Genomic DNA, 15,718 nt, shown 5'->3' on the forward strand with positions numbered 1-15,718 from the left:
CAACTTGGTGAGACCTTGTTTCTACAATAAATAAAAAAATTAGCTGGGTGTGGTGGCACATGCCTGTGGTTCCAGCTTCTTGGAGGGCTGAAGTGGAAGGATCGCCTGAACCCAACGGGTTGCTGTGGTGAGCATGCCACTGCACTCTAGCTTGGTGACAGGGTGAGACTCCGACTTGGAAAAAAAAAGGAAAGAAAGAAAAGAAACTTGGAATCGTTTTCTACTTTTTGTAACAAATAACCACAATCATGAAGTGTTTCAACAATACAAATTTGGTATCTCATAGTCTTCATGGGTGTGGGCACAGGTCTGTTCAGAATCTCAAACTCCTTGCCCCAAGTGATCCTCCCACTTCAGCCTACAGAGTAGCTGGGATCACAGGTGTGAGCCACTGTGCCCTGTCGGGTTTGTCAGGGTCTCACCAGGCCATGATCTCACCTGAGGCTCAGATTCCTTTTCCAACTTCACTAGTTGCTGGCAGAATGCAGTTTCTTAGGATTGTAGGACTGACAGTTTCAACTCTTAGAGGTCACTTGCTGTTCCCTGGCATATGGCCAACTCTTTTTCTCTTCATATAGCAGATAATATCTTCAAAGTTTATCTCTGCTGCTTCAAATGTCTCTGATTTCTCCTGTCTCTGGCCCTCATCTTTTTTTTTTTTTTTTTTGAGTTGAAGTCTCACTCTGTCACCCAGACTGGAGTGCGTTGGCCGCTCCCAGCCACTGTAGCCTCAACCTGCTGGGCTCCGGCGATCCTTCCGCCTCAGTCTTCCGAGTAGCCGGAATTACAGGCATGTGATACCACACCCAACTGATTTTTTGACTTATTGTAGAGATGAGGACTCGCCAAGTTGCACAGATGGGTCTCGAACCCGCGGGCTCAGGCAATCCACTCACCTCAGCCTCCCAAAGCGCTGGGATTACAGGCTGAGCCCCCGAGCCCGGCAGGCCCTCATCTTTTAAAGGGCTCACCTTGGATAATCTCTCTCAATTAATTTAAAATCAAGTAACTAGGGGCCTTAATTGTATCTGCAAAACACTGTCACCCTTATGTAGAATATAACCTAACCTGGAATGATATTCTATGATATCCAAAGGTCCCATTCGAGGAGAGGGGACTGTAGAGGGCATGCACATCGGGAGGTGGGACTCTGGGAAGCTCTTTCAGAATTCTGCCCACCTCAAGAGTTAATAAAAGATATTTTAGTCATCTCATTTCCTGAGTATCCTGGGCTATTTCAATTAATTTCCCTTTACCAGATTATCATAAAACAGGCCCAAATTCTTGAAATTCCCACTTTTAGAGCAGTGACTAAAAACTAACAAAAGGTGTTTTTTAAAATGTTGGCTTTGCTACTGTGTGACAATTGGAAGGTCATTTAATTACTCTAAAGCTATGCCTTAATCTTTCAAGTGTTGTCTCCAGTAAAACCAGAGAATATTAAGTTTGTATATGAATATTCCCCAACCGTTTTCATTTCATTCATTATCTCTTCTATACCTCTTTGGGGGCGGGATCCTGTCCCCCTTCTTTTTATTCTTTTTTTCCCCTTCCTTTTTTTTTTTTTGAGTAGGCATTTCACTCTGTCGCCCAGACTGGAGTGCAGTGGCACGCTCACAGCCATCGTAGCCTCCACCTGCTGGGTTCAGGCAATCCTTCTGCCTCAGTCTTCCAAGTAGCTGGAACTATAGGTGTGCACTCCTACTTCTGACTTACTATTATTTTTGATTTATTGTAGAGACAAGGTCTCACTAAGTTGCCCAGGCTGGTCTTGAACTCCTGAGCTCAGGCAATCCTCTTGCCTCTGTTTCCCAAAGTGTTGGAATTACAGGCTTGAGTCACCATGCCTGGCCTTTTTTTTTTTTTGAGTTGGGAGCCTCACTCTGTTGCCCAGGTTGAATAGAGTGCAGTAGCATGCTCATGGCCACCACAGCCTCGACCTACCGGGCTCAGGTGATTCTTCTGCCTCAGCCTTCCAAGTAGCTGGAACTACAGGTGCACACCGCATGCAGTTAATTTTTTGATTTATTATAGAGACAAGTTCTCACCAAGTTGCCCAGGCTGGTCTCAAACCCCAGGACTCAGGCAATCCTCTCGCCTCTGCTTCCCAAAGTGCTGAGATTACAGGCGTGAGCCACCGAGCCTGGCTTTTCTTCCCTTTATTCTTGTGGGAAACTCATACTAGGCATACCAGGAGGTGTTGACCTAAGCCTTACCAACCAGCAAGCTTCACTCTCTAGGCCACAGTGGAGGATGAGTTCAGAAATAGATGTGAGACTCAACCCAGGAAAGCTGGAAGCTTCTTCCTAGCCCCTTCCTTAATCTTCTGCCAGAGCAATTTGAGGAAGATAGCTGAAGCTACTGAGCTTAAATGATATAGATCATGACAGGCCAGTGACAATTTTTCCTGCCTTATAGGAAAAACCTATCTGAAGAATGAAACCAAGGAGTAACAAGCAGAGGCAAGAAATGAAAAGAGATAAATAAGCCTCTGAATTCCAGCCAGAAATGAAGTCAAGCAAACACAAGCAGATCCAAGACGCAGAAAGAGAAATAGATTCCTAGCCCCATTAATTGAATCTCTGGATCTAGCTACACCTGCAGCCATTGTAATCCTGGAAATCTAGGTCATAGGAGCCAGTAAGTAGACGCTCCTTCCATTTTTAAAAAAAATTTCTTAAGCTAGTTTGAATTGGATTAGTCATTTGTAATTGAAAGACTCCTGGTTAGTACGATCCACATAACTGTAAATTCTTTTTTTTTTTTTTGAGTCAGAGTCTCACTCTGTCACCCAGACTGGAGGACAGTGGTCACTCCCGGTCACCGCAGCCTCGACCTGCTGGGCTCCGGCGATCCTTCCGCCTCAGCCTTCCGAGTAGCCGGAACTACAGGCGTGCGCTACCACTCCCGGCTGATTTTTGATTTATTGTAGAGATGAGGTCTCGCTGCCCAGGCGGGTCTCGAACCCGCGGGCTCAGGCAATCCCCTCACCTCAGCCTCCCAAAGGCGCGGGATGACAGGCTGAGCCACCAAGCCCGGCTACTATAAACTTCTGATCAAGGTTTCCATTTCTACCGATGAAAAATTGTTTATGAGATGCAAAATGCCACTGCAGATAGGTCCCAGTGTAAATCCAGTTATGGAGAATATGGGTTGATGGTGGGAGGACTGCGGGAGCATGAGGGAGGAGGTCAAGAATGTGAGTAGCTGCCGGGCTCGTGGCTCAGCCTGTCATCCCGCGCCTTTGGGAGGCTGAGGTGAGTGGACTGCCCGAGCCCACGGGTTCGAGACCCGCCTGGGCAACTTGGCAAGACCTCATCTCTACAATAAATCAAAAATCAGCCGGGCGTGGTAGCGCACACCCGTAAATTCCGGCTACTCAGAAAGCTGAGGCAGAAGGATCGCCGGAGCCCAGCAGGTCGAGGCTGCGGTGGCCGGGAGCGGCCACTGCACTCCAGTCTGGGCGATGGAGTGAGACTCCAACTCAAAAAAAAAAAAAAAAGAATGTGAGTAGCAGTTTGTTTGAAAGATGGGAGGACATTAGCAGCTAGCTAATTCCTAGTGTGACCCAGAATGTGAATGAGAATCCAATTCTCTTGCCATTACTTCTGCAAAATTGCACTTCTCTTATTTCTTCAACTCCGTGTTCCCTTAACTATAAAATATGCCAAGTTTTTCACTCTGTGTCTTTCTTCTGTGAACAGGAAGTAGGCATGAGTAACAATTATTTCAAAATTTACAACAGGCAAGCCGGGCTCAGTGGCTCGTGCCTATAATCCCAGCACTTTGGGAGGCGGAGGTGAGAGGATTGCCTGAGCTCAGGGGTTTGAGACCAGCCTGAACAACTTGGCTAATCCTCATCTCTACAATAAATTTTTTTAAAAAATTAGCTGGGCATGGTGACCCACACCTTTAGTTCCAGCTATAAGGCAAGTGTGGAGAAAAAGAGAATGGGCTAAGTGGCTAAGGTAAAGAAAAGAAAATTTATTAGAGGTAAAGGAAAGGAAGTCTGGCCCCTGAGAAGAACCAGCAGCCTGTTCTTTTGGCAGGTCCCTTTTATACCCCTTAGCTGGAGTCTGGTGGTCACGTAGCACATGCAAGCCTGAGGACACAGGTGCTAGTGGTTACACAGTCCTGAGACGTGGCCTTGAGGAAGCTGGCTGGTGCTGGTGGTCATGTAACCTTGAGGACACAGGTGTTGGCAGTAAAAAACAAGACATTGCTTGAGCAGGCGGGGAAGGAGTGGGGAGAGGTGAGTAGGGGTTGTAGCTCTCTTATACCAGCTACTTGGAAGCCTGAGGCGGAAGGGTTGCCTGAGTCCAGCAGGTGGAGGCTGCAGTAGCAATGATTGTGTCACTGCATGACACTAACCACACTGGGCAACGGTGAAACTCCAACTCAAAAACAAACTTACAACAGGCAAATCTAAATCTCTGAACTTTTAAAAAAACTTTTATTTTGCTTAACCATGCTTTTTCCCCGTAATTAATTTGCACTGCTTTTAGTGATAAGAAAAAACCAAAGTCATTGTTGGCTGAATGCAGTGGCTTATGCCTGCAATCCCAGCATTTTGGGAGGCTGAGGCAGGAGAATCGCTTAAGCCCAGGAGTTTGAGACCAGCCTAGGTAACATAGCAAGACTTCGTCTCTACAGTAAGTCCAAAAATTAGCCAGGCTTGGTGGAACATGCTTGTGGTCCCAGGTACTTGGGAGGCTGAGGCAGAAGGACCCAGGAGGCTGAGGCTACAGTCAATGAGTTCTGATCATGCCTCTGCACCCCAGCCTGAGCAACAGAATGAGACTCTGTCTCAAGACAAAAACAGAAACACACACACACACACACACACACACACACACACACACACACACACACACACAAAACACCACTATTTTTTAAATTAAAAAATAGGCCGGGCTTGGTGGCTCAGGCTGTAATCCCGGCACTTAGGGAGGCCGAGGCAAGTGGATTGCCTGAGCCCGTGGGTTCGAGACCAGCCTGGGCAACTTGGTGAGACCTCATTTCTACAATAAATCCCAAATTAGCTGGGCATGGTAGCATGTCCTTGTAGTTCCGGCTACTTGGAAGGCTGAGACGGAAGGATCGCCAGAGCCCAGCAGGTCAACGCTGGAGTGGCTGTGAGCGTGCATGCCACTGCACTCCAGCCTGGACGACAGAGTGAGACTCCAACTCAAAAAAAAAAATCTTAAAATCTCAATACCTAGCCAGGCTCAGTGGCTCAGCCTGTAATCCCGCGCCTTTGGGAGGCTGAGGTGAGTGGATTGCCTGATCCCGCGGGTTCAAGACCCGCCTGGGCAGCGAGACCTCATCTCCACAATAAATCAAAAAATCAGCCGGGCGTGGTAGCGCATGCCTGTAATTCCGGCTACTTGGGAGGCTGAGGCGGAAGGATCGCCGGAGCCCAGCAGGTCGAGGCTGTGGTGGCCGGAAGCGGCCACTGCACTCCAGTCTGGGCAACAAAGTGAGACTCCAACTCAAAAAAAAAAAAATCTCAATACCTTATCTTTCACCTGATTTTAGACTAAAATTGATATGAACAAACTTTACTTGCTGTCCTGGGTTAAATAGCCTTCCCTCAAAATCCTAGAACTTTAGAACGTGGCTTTGTTTTTCTTCTCTTCACACTCCACCCCCGATTCACAGCCTCTAGCATCAGGGGGGCTGTTGGGGGTTGGGAAAAGGACAGACCAAGGAGACAGTCGAGTGAGGGGCTTGGCAAGTTGTCCACTCATATCCACCCTGGTCTTGCTGCCTCAGAACCCACAAGTCCCTCCCTTCCAGATTAGATGAGGCCTTCTGATGCCCCAGGGCCTTCTGCACTGGAGCCAACGTCCATTTGAAATTATGCATCCTTGGGTGCCTCTTCCTCTGTCTCCTTCTGCTCCTTCAGCTTCTCCAGCTTGGAGCGTGGGTCTGTTGGAGGATTTTGACCCCAGAAATCTGAGGGGGGCAGTAGGGTGGGTCCGGGCAATGGGTGAGTTCTTGCACTCCAGCAGATGATCCTGGTGCCTCCCGGGGTGGTGGCATACAGCATGCCTCCAGCGTGGTGCTGCAGCTCTCGGGCAGCCGGTCCAGGCCCCCAGGAATCTGGCAGCTTGTGGACGTGGACGTGGACACAGCTAGCAGGAGGAGCAGGAAGGTCACGGGCTGGTGTTGAGGCTCCCAGAGCAGCTCCAGAATGTGGCCTTCCTTAGAACAGTTTTTTTTTTTTTTTGAGTTGGAGTCTCACTCTGTCACCCAGACTGGAATGCAGTGGCACACTCCCGGTCACTGAAGCCTCGACCTGCTGGGCTCCAGTGATCCTTCCGCCTCAGCCTTCCAAGTAACTGGAACTACAGGCGCATGCCCAGCTTATTTTTTGATTTATTGTAGAGACGAGGCTTACCAAGTTGCCCAGGCTGGTCTCGAAACCCTGAGCTCAGCAATCCTCTCACCTCAGCCTCCCAAAGTGCTGGGATTAAAGGTGTGAGCCACCACACCCGGCCTAGAAAAGTCTTAATCAGTTGAGATGGGATCATCCTGGGTCAGCGTGGGCCCTAAATCTAGCGACTGATGTCCTTATAAGGAGGCCATGTGAAGACATAGGCACACAGGAAAGAACAAGTAATGACAGGCAGAAATTGCAGCGATGCAGCTGCAAGCCGCGGGGAAGCGAAGGATTACCTGCAAGCACCAGAAGCTGGGAGGAGGCAGGGGATTCTTCCCTGGAAGTTGTAGAGGGAGCACAGCCCTGCCAACACCTGGACCGGGGACTTGGAGCCTCCAGAACTTTGAGAGAATACATTTCTGTCCTTTTAAGTCACCCAGTTTGTGGTACTTTGTAACCTTTGTTATCCTTAGGGACCGAATCTACCTGGGTGTCGATCACACCATTTGTCATAGTTTTCCCAGTTAGAAATTGGGAGGACTTCCTTGACTCAATTCTGTTTTGAACCCTCTATACGCCTTCCGGCAAAATGTCATTACTCTTGCCTTTTCTGTTTTAATCAGTACATTTAGTTATAAGGAACACAATATCTATTCCAGCTAAGAAAGGAGTGGGGAATTGTGTATTTTGTAAATTATCTGCTGTCCTTTGAGAATGTAGTTCCTGACCCCTAGTAGGCCTATTTGACCTTATTTTCTGCTCTTGTCCTGTTCTAGGTAAATGGAAGGCCTTATGTTTCTTTGGGCCCAGTGGCTTTATTTTTAGTAAAATATTCTGTTTCTTCTCTAGCAATCAGGAAACATGGATACATGCTGTGCAGCTCTTTACTTGTAGCAAGACACATACTCAGACTCACCTGAAAATACCAAAAACACCATTTCATATAATGTAAGGTTCTTGTGAAACTAGAAATACTTGAAAGTGTATGTGAAAGTATATAAAACAGCACATGATACTGATATAATATGACTTTTGTAGGTCAAATTCAAGTGTCATGCCTTTTTTTGTTTGTTTTTGAGTAGGAGTCTCACTATGTCGCCCAGGCTGGAGTGCAGTGGCATGCTCACAGCTTGCAGCCTTGACTTGCTGGGTTCAGGTGATCCTTCCGCCTCAGCCTTCCAAGTAGCTGGAAGCACAGGCGTTTGCCACCATGTTCAGCTAATTTTTTTTATTTATTGAGGAGACAAGGTCTCTCATGTTGCCCAGGCTGGTCTCTAATCTGTGGGCTCAGGCAATCCTCTTTCTTGCCTTAGCCTCCCAAAGTGCTAGGATTACAGGCGTGAGCCACTATGCCTGGTTTCATACCCTTTTTAAGGTTCTGCTATGTTCTTTTAAAGATATACCAGTCTGGCCTCGCTCAGAGGCTCATGCCTATAAAACCCAGCACTTTGGGAGGCCAAGGCGAAAGGATTGCATGAACCCAGGAGCTCAAGACCAGCCTGGGCAACATAGCGAGACCTCATCAAAAATGTTAAAAAGTGGCCGGGTGTGGTATCTCAAATCTATAATCCCAGAACTTTGGGAGGCCGAGGCAAGAGGATTGCCTGAGCTCAGGGGTTCAAGATCAGCCCAAGCAGCTTGGTAAGACCTCGTCTCTACAATAAATAAAAAATAATAAGTCAGATGTGGTAGCACGTGCCTGTAGTTCCAGCTACTTGGAAAGCTGAGGCAAAAGGATCGCCTGAGCCCAGCAGGTCGAGGCTGCGGTGGCCGTGAGTGTGCAACTGCACTCCAGACTGGGCAAAAGAGTGAGACTGTGATGCAAAATAAATAAATATAGATAGATAAAAAAAATTAGCCAGGTATAGTGGCCACACACCTGTAGTCCCAGCTTCTTGGGAGGCTGAGGAGGAAGGATCACCTAATCTCAGGAATTTGAGGCTGCGGTGAGGCTGTGATCATGCCACTGTACTCCAGCCTGGGTGACAGAATGAGACCGACCCTGACTCAAAAAATAAAAAATAAATAATAAAATATAAGTTTTTGCCCACAAATTCCTGTAATACTTTCTTTACCACCCAGGTTTGCTCCTAATTGTATGCTGTCTTGAAAATTCATTTTTGTTTTAAAACTTATTTTTCCTTCTCTCCCTATCCCAACAGAATCACAGGCTAATGAAAGATAGAGATCATCACTCCCAGTTCTTTTATGGTCCCTCAATACAAAAAAGAGAAGGTCTAGGAGAGTCATTTACTTAATATCAATTATGTTCCAGATGCTACTAGGATATTTAACTCTCTTATATAAAAGAAAAATCTATCATTGATTATCTTTTGTAGATATAAAAACTGGTTAACTTGGCTACAATTGCAGAACTAGCACTGGCAAAACTGAACTTTAGACCCCATTTTAACTGGACTTTGCTTACTATCAAATGTCAAATATCAGGCTTGTGTTATTAAAGACTTTTGTGTCTTACTTATTGGTTGACTTCATTGCAAACTCCCTGAACTAGGAAATCTGCATAGATCTACTGTGGGGAAAATGTGTTCGTGTTATGAGTTAGGGCAGCTCAATCCAGACTTGGAGCAATTTGTAATTATATGTCAGGTCATGTGGCAGAGATGCCTTACATAAAGTGATCTACAACTAATTCTTCTGCTTACACATAAACTGAATTTATGAAATGTTTACGACCAGTGCCCAACAAATACATATTGTTTTTGATTGGCTAATCTTAGCATGTGTTTTCACTAGAATGATTTAGGGATAAAGTGAGGAATATAATGGAATAAATTTGAGACTATAAAAATTGCTTTGGGGCTGGGGGTGGCGACTCATTGCTGTAATCACAGCACTTTGGGAGGCTGAGGTGGGAGGATGGCTTGAGCCCAGAAATTTGAGACCAGACGAGGCAACACAGTGAGACTTTGTCCAACAAACAATAAAATAATTAGCTGGGTGTGGTGCACGCACCTGTAGTCCCAGCTACTCAAGAGGCTGAGGCAGAAGGATCACCTGAGTCCAGGAGGTCGAGGCTGTGGTGAGTTGTGATTGTGCCAATGCACTCCAGTCTGGATGACAGAGAGACCTTAACTCAAAAAAAAATTGTTTTGGAAATATTGCACTGGCTGGCAGACTTTTCATTATGCTTTCAATGTGATCTCATATAGTAATTATATCAAAAATGGATTTTTATTACATTCCCCAAGTGTGTGTTCAAATAGTCAACTGACTTTATTGAGTTGACTCTTCTTTTCAGCACATCATAGTCCCTCAATGTAAGACCTGGTAATTCTGTAATCAAACCACATCCCTCTGATGGTCCAATTATCCTTCACTGGATCTAGGGCCTCTCAGGTCAATCCATGGATTCTACTTGTTTGCAAAAGCAGCCGGGCTCGGTGGCTCAGCCTGTCATCCCGCGCCTTTGGGAGGCTGAGGTGAGTGGATTGCCTGAACCTGCAGGCTCGAGACCCGCCTGGGCAGAGACCTCATCTCTACAAGAAAAAAAAAAAAAAATCAGCTAGGCGTGGTAGTGCATGCCTGTAATTCCGGCTACGTGGAAGGCTGAGGCGGAAGGATCGCCAGAGCCCAGCAGGTCGAGGCCGCGGTGGCCGGGAGCGGCCACTGCACTCCAGTCTGGGCGACCGAGTGAGACTCAAACTCAAAAAAAAAAAAAAAAAAAAGCAAGGCATTATTTTGTCAACTCATGTCTTTTCTTCATCTTTTGAGAATTAACCACCCTGAATTGGACCCCACATCTTTAAAAATATTTTTTTTAATTAACCATGTGACCAAATTTGGGGGTTTGCTTTGGATATAACTAATGGTTCCTGAGCCTCTCTATGGCTTTCCAAGCATTTTTATTTTTATTTTTTGAGTTGGAGTCTCACTCTGTCGCCCAGACTGGAGTGCAGTGACACACTCCCGGCCACCTCAGCCTCGACCCGCTGGGCTCCGGCGATCCTTCCGCCTCAGCCTTCCGAGTTGCTGGAACCACAGGCGCGCGCTACCACGCCCGGCTGATTTTTTGATTTATTGTAGAGACGAGGTCTCGCCAAGTTGCCCAGGTGGGTCTCGAACCTGCGGGCTCAGGCAATCCACTCACCTCAGCCTCCCAAAGTGTAGGGAATGCAGGCTGAGCCACCAAGCCCAGCTTTTCCAAGCATTTTAAAAATCATTTTACTATTAGTATCAAGATTCCCTCCCACCAAAGTATTACCTCTCCAGCCATGCTCAGTGTGTTTCAATAATGTTCAATTAGTTATCCTAAGCAAATATGTCAAATAATTTACTACTTGTTACCTATTCCTCTCCTTGAGTTGGTGTCAACTCCTGAGCTCAAGCAATCCTCCCACCTCAGCCTCCTGAGTAACTAGGACTACAGGTGCATGCCACAATGCCCTGCTCCCAGACTCTTCTTGTCTTAGAATTCTTTGTCTGCATCTAACAAAGACAAATTTAAGGAAGAAATACTCATTGGAAGACTATTGGGTTAGTTCACATAATGAAGCTAAGGAAATAAATTGCAGTAGAAGCAAATAATGGAAGTTGCTGTTGAAAAAACTGAGGTAGCAGTATACCTACATGTATGGCAAGAGGTTGTGATCCCTCTGGGTTAAAAAAATGCTCATGGGGCTGGGCTCAGTGGCTCGGCCTGTAATCCCAGCACTTTGAGAAGCCGAGGCGAGTGAATTGCCTGTGCCCGCGGGTTCGAGACCCGCCTGGGCAACTTGGCAAGACCTCGTCTCTACAGTAAATAAAAAATTAGCTGGACGTGGGAGAGCGCGCCTGTAGTTCGGGCTACTCGGAAGGTTGAGGCGGAAAGATCGCCAGCTGCACTCCAGCCTGGCGACAGAGTGAGACTCCGACTCAAAAAAAAACAAAAACCAAAAAGCTCATAGATGAATATACAAATTTTGGAGGGATATGCAAGAAAATCTTAACAGCGATCCCCTCTAGGGAGTAAGGTCTACAGGTGAGGAAGGGGGTCCGTGGATGCTACTTTCCACTGCATTTCCTTCTTGAGAACTACTGTGAACACTGTGGCAGCCGTACTGTGCCACCCAGAACTCCCTTAAGAAAACCTGCTGTAAAATGGTGCAGCAGCTATGGAAAACATGAGAGTATCTCAAAAAATTAAAAACAGAACTACCATATGATCCAGCAATTCTCCTTCTGGGTATCAGGATCCAAAATAAAATAAATGTGGATCCTGAAGCGCTATCTGTGCTTCCACAGTCATTGCAGCATTATTCTCAGCCAAGGTGTGGACACAATCTAGTCTAGTGACAGATGAACAGATTTTAAAATGTGGTACACGCACACAATATATGGAATATCACTCAGCTTTTAAAAAGAAGGAAATCCTGTCACTTTTGACATCTATGAGCCTGGAGGACATTATGCTGAATTAAATGTTATTCAAAATAGTCTAACTCACAGAGGCAGAAAGTACGATGATGGTTGCCAGGAGCTGAGGTAGCTAGAAATGGTGGGTTGCTAATTAACGGACACAAAGTTCCAGTATTCAAGGTCAGTCTTAGAGAGCTGCTGTATAATACCGTATCTACAGATAAGAATGCTGCATTATACATTTAAAATTTGTTGAGAGGAACAAAAGTCTGGGCACGATAGCTCCCGCCTGTAATCTCAGCACTTTGGGAGGCTGAGGTGGGAGGATCGCTTGAGTCTTAGAATTCAAGACCAGCCTGGGCAACATAGCAAGATCTCTTCTCTACAAAAAAATTAATTATCTGGATGTGGTGGCATGCACCTGTAGTCCCAGCTATGCAGGAGGCTAAGGTGGAAGGATCACCTGAGCCCAGGTCAAGGCTGCAGTAAGCCATGATTGTGCTATCGCACTCCAGCCTGGGCAAGAGTGAGACCCTGACTTGAAAAAAAATAATGTTGGCCGGGTGCGGTGGCTCAAGCCTGTTATCCCAACACTTTGGGAGGCCGAGAGAGGATTGTCTGAGTTCAGGGGTTCGAGACCAGCCTGGCAACTTGGTGAGATCTCGTCTGTGCAATTAAAAAAAATAGCCGGGCATGGTGGCGCTCACCTGTAGCTCCAGCTACTTGGAAGGCTGAGGTGGAAGGATCGCCTGAGCCCAGCAGGTCGAGGTTGCAGTGGCCGCGACAGAGACCCGACTCAAAAATAAATAAATAAATAAATAAATACATAAATAATGCAGGCCATTGCCTTGCCAGAGTCTTGTGTGGCCATGTGCTCTTTGAGCTATGGCTGTCACCATGCTTCCTGACTTTGGTCCCCTGCCCCACCTTGGGGAAGTGAATCTTCTCTCTTCCTTCTCTTTTTCTAATTTACATTTAAACAAACTTTTCTTTCTTTGAAAAAAAATGTTAGTGCATATATAATTGCAATTATTAAAAAAAAAAATCATGTCAAAGGAAAAGGCCACCACCTTCCTGGTTTATTCCCAGCCAACAACCGCACACAGCACTACTAGGTTTCAGATACCTAACGCACAGTTCCTGATTTAGTAAGTGCATTTTTTTCCTATCTCAATCAGGAAAAGGATCAGAGATAGCTTGCATCCATGTGGAACAGACAATATTTACTTTTGCCCCACGGATAGCTTGCACCTTTGATGATAAAATGTGAAGGAAGGCCATCTGGACTTTGCACAGAACACCACATTAATCCGCTCCCTCAGTGATGTCACGCTAATTAAGATGAGCCTAAGGTCGCAAGCACACTGGTGGCCTTGTTGTGTGTTCCACAGGGTGGGAGATAAACACGACAAGGATCTGGGGATCTGCCTTACCTGTAATGTTTGTAGGATACCAGTGGTCTGGGCTATGCTGGAATACACTCTGTAAAGACACATTGCTACATTTTGCATTCCCTGCAAGGAAGCAATCACAATACCACTGGGTCTCTTTGGATTCTGGAGGCAACACATGCCACCTAAAACACTAGTCCAGTCCATGTATTGCATGGTGTGAAAAACTGCTAGGTGTGAAGAGGGTCCTAGAGCAAAAAGCTTCTGCCGGAGATTCAGGCTACGATGCAAGTTGGGCCATGTGACCTAGCACATCTTACAGTACTGATGGTGTTCGTGGCAGAAAAGACGCAATGCAGCTTGTCAGAGGTTCGTGGAACTGCCAAGGAGTTTCCTAAATGTGTGTGAAGTGATCTGTGCAGCGATAAGCGGTGGAATGAGGCTGCCAAGGTGTGCCACACACGTCTCAAGAAAACTGAATGCAGATAGCCTGTCTGGCTGACAGTCTGTAGCTGCTACTCCCTAACTGTTGCAGCATTCACGTGGAAGCCATGCTTTCTCCCCGGGTTACTCCTCAGGTCATTTCTGCCCAACCCAGGACTCCTCTGATGGGTCATCTGCTTTGAGATTACCCATCAGCCTGGCAGACTCAGAGCAACTGAGGTCTGAGGCGCTTCCCACTTTTTGCCCCTCTTCCACCACAGGTGTCAGGTGCACATTGAGCTCCGAAGGACTACTCCGCTGTCCTCTCTCCCTTGCCACTCTCAAGGCCCTTTCTCTCCACGTCTCATCGGTGACACCAGTGCATATGCTTACCTGTAAGATGGCAATAATCGGGTGGGAAGATTTTCCAAAACCACCCACATTTACTTGGCTCTCAAGTTTTATTGTCATCTATGCCACGGATGTTTTACTTTTTTGAGTTGGAGTCTCACTCCATCACCCAGGCTGGAGTGCAGTAGCACACTCACAGCCACCCCACCTTCAACCTGCTGGGCTCCGGCGACCCTTCCACCTCAGCCTTCCAAGCAGCCGGAACTACAGGCGCGCGCTACCACGCCTGGCTCATTTTTTTATTGTAGAGACAGGGTCTCGCCAAGCTGCCCGGGCTGGTCTCGAGCCCGCGGGCTCAGGCAACCCACCCACCTAGGCCTCCCAAAGTGCTGGGATTATATAGGCTGAGCCACCGAGCCCGGTCTGACATTTTATTTTCAATTTTACTGCCAGCAGCCTCTGACTGTCAATACCATTCCAGTTCTACATGTTATGTAACATCAGTAGTTGAGTACTCAAGGCCCACAAAAAGCCTGTTTCACAAAGCCCTGCGCTTTACAGAATTCTTTCTGTGCAACTGGGTAGCTGAATCCAGGGGAACTACACAAAATCCACCAAAGGCTGTCTGTTTGTACTAGTGAGGTCATCATCTAGTGAGCTTCTAATTTTTAAGAATTCTGAAGGATTCGGTGCCTTAGTACTTTTTAGTGACACGTCTTACTTTAACGTGAAAGGTGACTTTCTGTTCAGAATTCTAGTTAGGCTAACTTGAGAATACCAACTTCTATCTCCTTGACCACCAAAGCAGCATTCTTGGTTCACTGAACAGAAGTTCAGTATATCCATTATCCCACTACAGCAAGTAACCTCAAACTCTGCTGTTAGGAAAGCATTTATGGTATTGTATTAATTCACAGATCATTGCCTAAAGAACAATTAATTCACCGGTTCCTCTAGAGCAAGCCTGTTTTGTATAGGAAAGTGGATACAATCATTTCCTTTTAAAAATACTCCTCCTCCAGACTCGGGCTCGGTGGCTCAGCCTGTAATCCCACGCTTTGGGAGGCTGAGGTGAGTGGATTGCCTGAGCCCGCGGGTTCGAGACCCACCTGGGTAACTTGGCGAGACCTCACCTCTACAATAAACTAAAAAAAAAAAAAAAAATCAGCCGGGCATGGTAGTGCGTGCCTGTAATTCCAGCTACTTGGAAGGCTGAGGTGGAGGGATCGCCATCGAGGCTGCGGTGGCCGGGAGCGGCCACTGCACTCCAGTCTGGGCGACAGAGTGAGACTCCAACTCAAAAACAACAACAACAACAAAAACTCCTCCTCTACCACAGAAGAGGGTGACTTGTAAAGGCCACATAACAACTGAGTAATGGAATTTAAATTTGTATTAATTTCTGACTACAAAGTTCATTCTCTGTCAAAAGTACTACGTCTACCTCTGTAAAGTCATGAGCCATCTAATGACGTGGCAGACTGCATATACAATGGTGGTCCCTTAAGATTACAAAGGAGTTGAAAATTTCCATCCCTAGTGATATCACAGCTGTCATCACAGCCATCTTAACTTCACACATCGTGCAACCTTTTCATGTTTGTGATGATGCTGGTGTAAACAATCCTACTGTGCTTGCCAGCTATAGAAAAGCATACAATTTTGCATAGTACATACGTGGTAATATTCAAATGTTAGCCAGGCTCGGTGGCTCAGCCTGTAATCCCGTGCCTTTGGGAGGCTGAGGTGAGTGGACTGCCTGAGCCCGTGGGTTCGAGACCCGTGTGGGCAGTGAGACCTCATCTCTACA

The 15,718-nt window shown here is 46.6% G+C and overlaps 1 pseudogene; it reads right to left on the bottom strand.

Annotated features, from left to right (window-relative positions):
• Positions 1-5,800: 5,800 nt before the first annotated feature.
• Positions 5,801-7,323, bottom strand: LOC110594834 (annotated as a pseudogene).
• Between the last annotated feature and the right edge of the window lie 8,395 nt (positions 7,324-15,718).

Source organism: Carlito syrichta, unplaced genomic scaffold (assembly GCF_000164805.1).
Source record: "Carlito syrichta isolate Samal-C Ts95f unplaced genomic scaffold, Tarsius_syrichta-2.0.1 Scaffold143822, whole genome shotgun sequence".
Classification (NCBI taxonomy): domain Eukaryota; kingdom Metazoa; phylum Chordata; class Mammalia; order Primates; family Tarsiidae; genus Carlito; species Carlito syrichta.